The 10,951-nt window shown below is 34.4% G+C and overlaps 1 long non-coding RNA gene across 1 annotated transcript; it reads left to right on the top strand.

Annotated features, from left to right (window-relative positions):
* The first annotated feature begins 2,690 nt into the window (after nucleotides 1-2,690).
* LOC124889310 lies at nucleotides 2,691-5,432 on the top strand. Its single transcript, XR_007048188.1, has 2 exons — nucleotides 2,691-2,986; nucleotides 3,453-5,432. It is a non-coding gene; the product is annotated as an uncharacterized LOC124889310 (long non-coding RNA).
* The last annotated feature ends 5,519 nt before the right edge of the window (nucleotides 5,433-10,951 follow it).

Raw genomic sequence — 10,951 nt, 5'->3', positions numbered from 1 at the left:
TAAGCATTTTAACAACACAATACAATTATTCACATGTATTCAAGGCTATCAATATCACATAGGATCCCACACAGTCACACATATCACATAATATCTCAATTTCGATAATTATATCACATATAGGCCCCAACACGAGCACAACACATAGATAGCCATTTTTCATTATTAGTTACCACCCTTAAAATGCATTTTGTATCATCACTTACTACCCAGCTCAGTCTGAAAGTAACACCTACCTCAAAAGCTAAAACCGACCTGCTACACTTCGAACTCACGACCTTAATTTTTACGAATAATCTTGAAATTCACTAAAAATATTAAATATTAAATCTACGCATCAAAACAAAACCAACGACACCCATATTGACTACTTTGGGTTCAGGATCAAAACAGACTCCCGAAATGGATTTCTGAAAATGAAGGGAGAAATCATAACTTTACTTCAAAAATATGTTCCCCATATTTTTAGGAACCTACAGCTAAAAATTCAAGTTAAATCGAGTCAACAATGAGGTTCAAATTGAAGAAAAACTATTTTTGAGCTTTACCGGGTAAAATCTTTTAAATCCAGGTTAAATTCAAGAATCGGAGTTGTTTTGATGGTTAAATTGATGAAAAACTAGTAATTATAATATAAAAATGTAATTCAAGTGAAAAGGAGTGAAAACGAAGTTTAAAATCAAGTCCTAAGATTTTTGGAAATTTGAGAAATTAATTAAGAAATTACTAAGAAAAGGATGAATTCTTACATTAAATCCATAATAAAACCAAGAAATAAGTGTTAATCTAGCTTTCCGAATCCCACAAACTTTGCTTTTAAGCTCCCACACTATTTTAGAATTTAACTCTCAAGAGGCAAGATGAAAAATGAGCAAAATAGGCCAAAAAGGTAAAAATCTGCTATATATAGCTGATAATTTGCACGAGTAGTTTTTTTCTGAAGTTCAACTCACACTTTGACAGGGTGATCGGGATTCGTTCGGAGTTTGATATATACAAATGAACTATGCAACCATACTAGATTTGATATTTCGGACGCGATGGTGATACCATATTTTAAAAAAAATATCATTTTCACAAAGTTGACCCTCGAAATCCGAAATCATAATTTTTCAAATAAAGGATCGAAATGAGATTTAAAAGTCGTAAAATCACATCAAACATGATAACACCCTAAAATTGACATTCCTATTGGCAAAGTAAGATTTTCTATCCGAGATCGTTTTGACCAAATGTGGATCCCACACTCATATTTCTAATTTTTTCAACTTTCCAATTAATAGGTCGAAATAAGCTCGGGTGCACCAGGACCCAAACCAAGGGTCTACCTAGCCTAAAATTGATATTTCGGAGCTGCTGGTGCAGTCCATTTGGCTATGTTGCATGGATCAAAAGGTATCCACATAAATCTAAAATAAGACTCTCGAAACCATCAAAAATCACAATATCGTATAAATGATACCAAAATGCATCAGAAACCATATCAATCACTCCCACAGCCCAGAAATTCCATAATGCAATTATGAGAATGGGTAAAATAGTCAAATCACATAAAATCATAAATGTCACATATTCATCAATGTTTTAGGTTGTTACAATAAACCTGAGAAAGTATTTAAAAACATCAATTATAAGAATATTGTTTTTCTAATTTAATCTTTGTTTCTGATTAAGTATCACATGTAATTTATACCATCAAAAATTTATATAACATCACCTCATTATTACTACATTTCACTGTAAAAATTTGATTATCTAAAATAATTTTTCATGTTATATGTTACTTCTCTATAACTATATTCTACCTATTAGAGTACGTAATGGAATTCATTATAACACTACATTCTTTGTAAAACTACCCCTCTGTAAGAGTCACACTTAATATTATGTAATGATATTTTTTTTGGTGAAGAAAAACATTTTATTAATCTCCGCTCAAACAAATACAATGATATCAAGACCATAATTTCTCTCAATTTTCTATGCTATCTACTGACAGTTCTGTTGACACCTAATTTTTTGTCCTCCACAACTGCGTTAATCTCGAGTTTCTTAATTTTTTCAAATAAAATCACAACAATTATTTTTTCCAAATAAATGCACTTTAAAATATTTATTTGGGTTAATTTCATCATCTAAGTGACTATTATACATTTTCATATTCACATACACGAGATCGTACAAATTTTATTATTTAAATGAATTCTTTTACCAAAATTGAAATCTTATTTAGATTGAGCTTGAAAATTATTTTAAAAGAATAAAATCTTGATTCAAGTACAATTTAATCTCAAAAATAATTTATTTAGATAAATATGCATTTGATTTTATTAAATCAAGAAGCTCAGGATTAAGTGAGGTATTAATTTGTATCGAATTTCGGCTTGATTTGGCCAATCTATTAAATTTGGCTATAATTGAAATCAAATTGGCCTCAATTGCAATGCAATTGGCTAATTGACTTACAATTTGGGTAAAATTTAAACGGATTCAGCAAATTCTTAATTCAATTGGGGTTATTTATTAAATAACCCCAATTTCATCCCATTTCTTATCTTTAATCACTAGTCCAAATTCAACCTAACCTCAGCAGCCCGTACCCCAACAAAGACTAACAGCCCAATTTTCTTTTCTTGTTTATCCATCAATAACAACAAACATCAACAACAGCCTAACCCATCGGCCCATTTTAAACCTGACCCGGCCCACCATCAACAAATCCCCCTTTTCTCCCTTAATCAGCAAGAACTGGTCTCCAACGCAAAAACAACCAAAAATGGCGCACGACTCCAGAAACTCGAACAACAACGACAAACTCGATTCAATGAATCCACCATCGAACCAACCCAAAATTGATCCCAAACTATTCTTTTTCCCTCTTTCACGTGTCTCACGCGGCAGTAGGATAAGGAAAAACCTCGAACCTTCTAGAAAACAAGCCAGGTGTCATCCCCCAACATCTAACTCTGCGAATTTTGGGATAATGGTACGTTTTTGGTATATATTTGGATAATTTTGATTGGTTTGAGGGAGATTATCCCTTTTTCCCCAGTTTTTCCATTGTCTTTTCTTCCAAAATCTGTTGAAGAATAACGGGATGGGTACAATTTGTTAGAAGGGGACCTTATCTTAGGGGAGATTTTGAAGTTCAAATTCCTTTTTTTTCAAATCCCTAGATTACCCCTAATTTTTCTTCTATATAAAGACCCATTAGGTCACTGATTTAAGGGGATTTTTTTTTGTCTTTTAGAGGATTTAGGGTCGAAAATTCTGTGGTTCAAAAATTTAGGTTGGAAAAATTGGGGTTGAATATTTGAGGTAGGAAACAGGGGGAAATATGAAAGCAGAAGATTTAGAGCATATCTATTTTTTTTTAGCAAAAATTCAGTCTTTCCTTCTTCTTCTAGCGTAAATCTTTTGGATGAAAGTGATTGAATGCTGAAAATACTCAGGATCGCAGTAGTATTTTCAGTTGGTGGTGGTTGAGCTTTCGTCGTAGGCTCGAGATCCATTTTGCTGCCCAAAAACCGGTCAGTACTCGACTCTCTCTTTTACTATTGCATTGTAACGGTTGCAGTATTGTCGTGTTGTAGCAGTAGCGGGTATGATTATTGTCTTGCTGGGATGTTCGCTGTTAGAGGCTTTGAAAGCCATTGGTTGTGATGAATGTAGGCTGGTTTTCGGATATACTTGTGGCGTATTGGGAGTGCCTTTCTTACTTAAATCTGATTTTATTTTGTATAGCTTGTCAATCCGATTACTTGCCCACAGCTAATCAGAATGAGGAATTTAGCATAGAGGTGCTTTGAAATACTGTTTATTTAGTGTTCGAGGATGTAAATGGATGAGGTAGAATCGGAAGTTGTGTTAGATTTATCTTTCATTAACATGGTCTGTTGAGTCTTTAGGGTCGATTTGAACAAAACTGTGGCTAAAAATGGTATTTGAATTGAAGTCTAGCTAACGAGTTGATTGTTTTCTTTTGTTTTGATGATTAACTTGATATGCACTTCTATTTATCTGCATACGTCGATTAATAAAGAAGAAAGTTTTATCTTCAACATGACATGTGATTTGTCAGAATGATGACTAGTTCTCCTGCCCATTGTTGTTCATGTTCAAAACCCTTGTAACAATGTTCTTTTCATCCCATATCCACATCAAGGATTATTTGTTTTCGTGATTGGAGGTCATCTATGCATTTCCTATCCTTGCGTCGTCTCCAATATGGCTATTATATTTTGGAGCACTGTATAAGTTGACTAGCCTTGATTCATTATATTTCAATAAAAAGTTTCTGTTCAAAGCTTGCCGAAAAGTTTCTCTGATTATCTAAGTGACTATATGTTAGTAAGCATTTTATCTGTTTGTCTGACTATAGTGTTAAGTAAAAGCAAACTTACCCAGACATAAGTGTGAATTTGGTTTTCTTAATAGCTAAGGAATCATAGTTTGTTATGTTTAATTGGATAAGGAAAATACGAGTGATTCTCCAAAAAATGTCTAAGTTATGTGAATATGAAGTCCCCTTCGAATGTCTGCCTGGTTGTTCATATCGAAGTTGGGAGGCTCGTATCGACTTAAAATTCTTGGATTGCCTTTTGGTGGTGTTGGTCTTCTTCCTGTTCATTTCATTTACTGTTGAACATCTACGAACTGCCTCCGTCGCTCTTGTTTCTTTAAAGAGGTCACTAGTCCGCGTAGTCCTCAATTTGACTTAGTAAATTTCCCTGCGTGTCATACATAAAATTGGTCTTTTATTGAGTAGTAAACTTATTTGAATATGCTCTGACCAATGGGTAAACCATTTCCTGTTGAAATTTTGCATGAGATTTTTTTTTTTTTTGCTAATTAACGTGCCCTTTTTATATATTCGACATTCGCCCTCCCATTAAATAAGATGCATGATATTTTAACATTTTGAATATTAGTTAAAACATGTATTAATAACTAATTTTCTTTTCTTTCTTTTGTATGTGAAAACATCCGAGTCTAAACGGACTCTATTCCCATTGTTGCATTATCAATATGGGCCGTTGAGGCCTATCCTCCATGAGTCGATTTTGAAGGCCCTAAGGAAACAATCTCATAGTGTACGGATACAAGGAGTTGAAAGAAGAAGAGTGGGTTAAGATCCCACATTTGAAGCGGCCAAGAGACTTAAAAGTCTCGGTTTCCATTTCATTTATTTATTTATTTAAGTCATTTATTATTATTATTTTTATTTATTTAGTTATTTATTTTTATTCATTCATTCGGGCCGAGAAGCCAAAGTTGTATTTAATATAGGTGGAACAAGATTCGAGTCAAAGGCTCAAAAACTAGATTAGGACAGGTGAAATGGGTCAAAGGCCCGATTAGACTAGGACAGGTTTTGTTGGTTTGCGCCCAATGGCCTAAATCGTTTACTATCTCCTCCCTTTCCCCGTTTATGTATTTACTTGCTTATTTCATTTGTGTAGACTTAGTCGAAATCCCTATTAGGTCGTCTAAAACTGTTTTTACACAAATCTTTTCGACAAAATCAATCACTTTTCAAAAATAAACTTTTTTTAAGGTTAATCAAAGATGTTTTTTCAAACAGTCCGGATAACCGCAAATTAGCGGACGTTTTAGGTGCCTAACACCTTCCTAAAATGTTAATAGGAACCGCTTATCTAGAATCTCTAACTTAAACGATTTTACTGTTTTGAATCGTCTAAGTACATTACAAAGGTTTCTTAATTCCTTTTCAAAATTAAGTGGCGACTCTTCAAAAAGTCAAAATTTCTCCGCAAAACAGATATGGCGACTCTACTGGGGATCTCTAACTAGGTTCTAACCAAATGTTTGATTTCATCTTTTGATTAACTATTTATGTGTTTATATGTTTCAATTCTGTAAATTTTAACTATCGTATCTCATGGCATATTCATGCATTATTTAAACTGTTTTGGGGTTTCGTGGATGTTCCGATCCCTGTTGTTCAATTCCAAAATGTATTGGAAATACGAACGACTTATTAGCATGTGAGTCATCTGACGCTGTTCGTATTTTCGAACTAAAGTTATCCGCTTGAGAACCAGTGTTCAAACCCACTCTAAACACCGAGGATAGAATGAAACCAAAACCCTATTTTAGGCATGAGCCTAGGACGACCCAATACCCGAGTGGGGTATTGGGCCCATTAGAAAACCTGCCCTGCGTCTATTGACCTCAAGTCAATTATAGACGAATCATATTTATGTGTTGAAAAAATATATGTTTGTTTAATCCAATCCATTATCCTTTGGGGGTCGAGAAAAGACTTGATTTACTCACTTTTATATAAAGATGACTCAATCGTACACTGATTGTCGGAGGAATTGAAACAACTCAAGCAAGAAATTGATCGATTTGGACAGTTGCATGGCATCTATGGCACAGTTATACGACAATCGCTTGATCATTATGCAGGTCATGATCCACTTGATGAATTGGCTAGGAAAATTTAACGTATGTAACATTTCTCAATGAATTGTCTAGGAAAATTTAATGCATGTAACATTTGTTTAACAAAACCCCATTCCACCGTGTCACACGCCTTCTTCAAGTCGATCTTGATCAAAAAACTTTTTGTACTTTGCTTCCTATTGTAGAGACGGACTAATTGTTGACCAAAAGTACATTTTGCACAATCATTCTACCCTCTACAAAGGCACTTTGGTTAGGTCATATAATCTCTGGCATCACACTTTTTAATCTGTTACATAATACTTTCGATATGATCTTAGAAGTAGTATTACAATTGGCCTGTAATCACTCACCGACGTTGCATGATCACCCTTAGGGATAAGAGTTTTGGTCGTTGTATTCCAATCTTTAAGTAATTTTCCAGAAGAGAAGAATTCTTGCGCTCCGACAAGAAAGTCATGTTTGATAATGTCCCAACAATCCTTGTTAAATTGGCTACCAAAATCGTCCGGGCCTGGAACCTTGTCACCTCCTATGAACCATACTACTTGCTTCAACTTTTCTTCTTCAACTGGTAGCACTAGCTTTTCCCTATGATGGCTTAACACAATTGGGCTTTGTTGGACCATGGTACTACATACATTAGCCGTAGTGATGCCAGGATTTCCCCGTGAGTCCTATTTTCATCATCAGTAATAGAGAAAATTTCAGTTTACGCTTCGTCTAGCCTTCAATATACTATGATAAAACTTCATGTTCAGATCACCATATTTCATCCTATGAATCTTACACTTTTGTTGCAAGTACTTAGTTCTGGCTATGTTTCTTTTGTTGTAATCTTGCATTAAATGTATCTCTTTTCCTATCAATTGACCATTACATGCATCCTTTTGTAGCTTTTCCTGACACTTTATCAGTCTAGCATAAGCATGCTCCGTACTCTGCTCCACCTCATGAAATCTCTCTTTCTTGATACTTTGTAGCATTGCTTTAAGTCTATTCAGCTTGCCAATAAATTGATACATCTTTGAACTACTTAGCGATCTATCCCAGTCATTACGCACCCTATGAATTTTTCTAAAAGACTCTTTTCTTGAATAGTATTGAAGAAAGTTTTGAATTGCCCAGTATTTCACCAATTAGTAACCCAAGATTTCAGACATTTATTAATTAAGACAAAAATCCATCGAGGCAAATATACTATAGATGCAAGATAGAGAAGACGGGTGAATGCTTTCTTTTTTGTCATTTTTTCATCTGTGAATTGTTAATCAACTCATCCATACACTCTATGCGATCAAATATTTCTTATACACATGAGTTTTATACAAAGTATCGAACTTATGAATCTATTTTCTTTGTGATTTTATGGTTAGCCTTTGAATCTAGAAAAAAATCAAGAAATAGGCTAAGAATTCACTTCAAATAAAGAAATTAAGAATATTGTTTCCTAATATCTCAATTGATCAAATTCAAAATCAAGCGTCCACATATTAAAATAGAAAAATCTTCCACTTCCTTTAGGTACACCAGTGTCTCATCGTAAAGTAGCCGGACAATGATCATATATCCCTCACTAGCAAAGTGCACTGCAGAGTCCGTTAAGGATGTAATCCAGTCCTCATTTACCATTACTCTATCAATTCGACTATAAACTCTTATTGCTTTCGTTAGTTTGTTCGTCCAGGTGAAGAATGCGCCAGATGACTTTAAGTTCTTAGAGTTCACACGTGCTCATACAACTTTTGTAGTCTTTGATCTCAACAACTGACATTGGACTCTCTATTCTTTCATGTTTGTTTAACACGTGATTGAAATCTCCCATCACTGCCCATGGACCCGTAACATAAAAACCAATGCTAACAAGCTCTTGCCAGATTTCTCTTCACAACCCCTGATAATTAAAACCATACACGAAAGTCAGGATAACATTCATCCATGTCCCTCGATGCTCAACTTCACAATGTATTTTATGTGTTGTCATTCTTACTATATTAAAAGTATAAATTAAAGGCCTCCATAATAAATAAATCCTCCCTGTAGGATGGTGAGATAGGTTAGTTGTGTAGGACCATACACCACAAAGGTTAAGGGATGCACTTTGTGCTTTATTCCTCTTAACGTTTGTTTCCAAGAGGCCAAAGAGATTAATGTTGCTCTTGTGCAAAAAGAGATTCATCTCCTTTTGCTTCACTAGTCTATTTAGGGGATGTTACAAAAACCAAGACTATCCATGAGGGGAAGGGGGGATACCCCTATTCACCCCTTTTGGAAGAACACCTCCATTTCTATCCATCAATTTTGCACCTAATTGCGATGTTAAAGCCTCTTTATGCAAGACATTATTCAGTTCAAGCCTACTTTGGTTAAGCGTGCACTGTAAAGAAGTTGTTAGTGGTGCCCCCCGTCTCTCGTGGTTGGGGTACTTGCGTGGCCTTCTTAGCTATGCATTCCGTACTTGTCAAAATCCCTCCTTGTTTGCTTGATTAGCCTCCCCCTGTTTGGCTGAGATTGGTTTGTCCTCCTGTTTACCCTTTTCTGGTATTTTCCCTTGCTCCTCCTTCTCTTGCTTACATTTTCAACAGTCCTCCTGTGAATGGCCAAATTTCTTGTAGTGCGTACAGAGGATTGGTTTCCATTCATAGGTCACCTTGTGTTTGATTATTTTCCACACTTTATTCTCAAACATCACATTCTCTAGGAATTCACCTCCACTTGAACCCTAGCAAACATTACTTGTTCTTTCATAGTTGTTGCACAACCCGCTTTGATTGATTTTCCTATCAAATTATAAAAAATTTTCAGGGCTTTTTTTCCCAATACTTCAAGTCTAGACCCTCCGAACGAACCCAAATTTGTACTTTTTCAATCATGATCTTATTCATCTCCACCCCTGGGGTCCATCATCTCTTTACTACTAGACTGTGATTGAAGATTTGGATTCCCCCTTCTATGGCTCTGTTTTGATTTCCTAAGCTACCAAATCTAACAAGAAAAATTCTCTAATTAGTTTGGTCTATCTTCTTTAATTGTAGTTCTTTCCAAACCCGCTTGAAAAAAACCCTCAATTACCTATAACAGGGGATTAGAACCAAGTACATAGTATACAACAGTTGTGCTCTAGTAATCAACTTCCTGCGAGATGTCTTCCAGAGTTATTTTGATATTTGTTTCTATCTTCTCCACTATTAGGTCAAAACCCGCCTTTATTGGGAGGTTTTCCCAATGATTGAGCTCCATTTCACTGTTGGATCTATGGTTTGCGATCTACCTTCACTTTCAAGTTTGTGCTCCTCATCTTCTACCTGGTACGCCCATGATTATGACACAGAGCTTCGTATTGGGCTTTGAGTTGGCTTTGCTATCGGCGTCACCCATCTTTCCGCTGAAGCTAGGGATTATTCTAATGGTAGAGCTGTGAGTTCTTATAGAACATTGACACTACGCATTTTCTTCGCATCATCCGATTTTGGTACTCCTTTCCTGTATGTGGAGGTGATAGTCGTAGCTCTTTTTGCCATTTTCCCTCTCCCTCCAGTCTTGGTTTTCCTTGTCATCCAACCCTAGCTGAAAGGAGCCCACATTCTAGAGAGAGAAAGTTTTTCCTTTTTTCTTTCTTTCTATTATGTAATGATATTTTATAAGAATATATTATGCATAAAATAAAATCTAAAATTTTTATCATAATCAATCATAATTACTGTCATGCATATAGTAAATTTCAACTAAAAATATCTGATTAAATAAAAAAATATTTTTAAATGGTGTCCAACCGCTATATTATAACTTCATGAGGAGAAACTACTAATGTTTGTCTTTTTTTTTTTCAATCATACTTCTTCTAATTTTGCATTTTTATTATAGCAACTAAATGAGATCTAAACGTTAAATTTCAGTATACATAAATAGCAACATCTTTCCATAATAATCATAAAACTTTCAGACAAATACTATTACTACAGAGAGATTCGATTCTACTTTCATTAATTAGAATCGTAGAAGTAGATGTGAATTGAGTCACAATCGAAATAGATGGGTGTGTCACTTCTTTTAGTTATCCCTTTTTATATTCCAATTGAACATTTTCTTTTATGCTTTGAATTCTCAAAAAGTCTCACCAATATTTAACTACATATTTTCTCATATATTACTTTCGCCCGTCTCAAATTACCATTCCTAAAAATAGGTACCTTAAATTATTTATCACTTTAGAAATTCAAGATAATTAATTATTAATTATTATTTTTTTATTTTTAGTAGTTGAAGACTATAAACACTTTAATAGAGCAAATATTAATGAAGATATAAATGTGAATAAAACAATCAAGAGCCCTCTTAATGAATATTTTCTAAGAAACGTGTAAAATAGAAACATGATAAATAATTCGAGACGAAGAAAATAGTTTCTTGAGAAGCGTTCGATAAAATCAGAATATAATAAAACATTAACTTCTAAACAATTATACATTATTAATCAGAGAGAATCTCTACATTAAGGTAAAGGTTGATTCTACTTGCT

This window comes from Capsicum annuum, chromosome 12 (assembly GCF_002878395.1).
Source record: "Capsicum annuum cultivar UCD-10X-F1 chromosome 12, UCD10Xv1.1, whole genome shotgun sequence".
Classification (NCBI taxonomy): domain Eukaryota; kingdom Viridiplantae; phylum Streptophyta; class Magnoliopsida; order Solanales; family Solanaceae; genus Capsicum; species Capsicum annuum.
The sequence above is the reverse complement of the archived record's forward strand: the minus strand, read 5'-3'. Positions and strand labels throughout refer to the sequence as shown.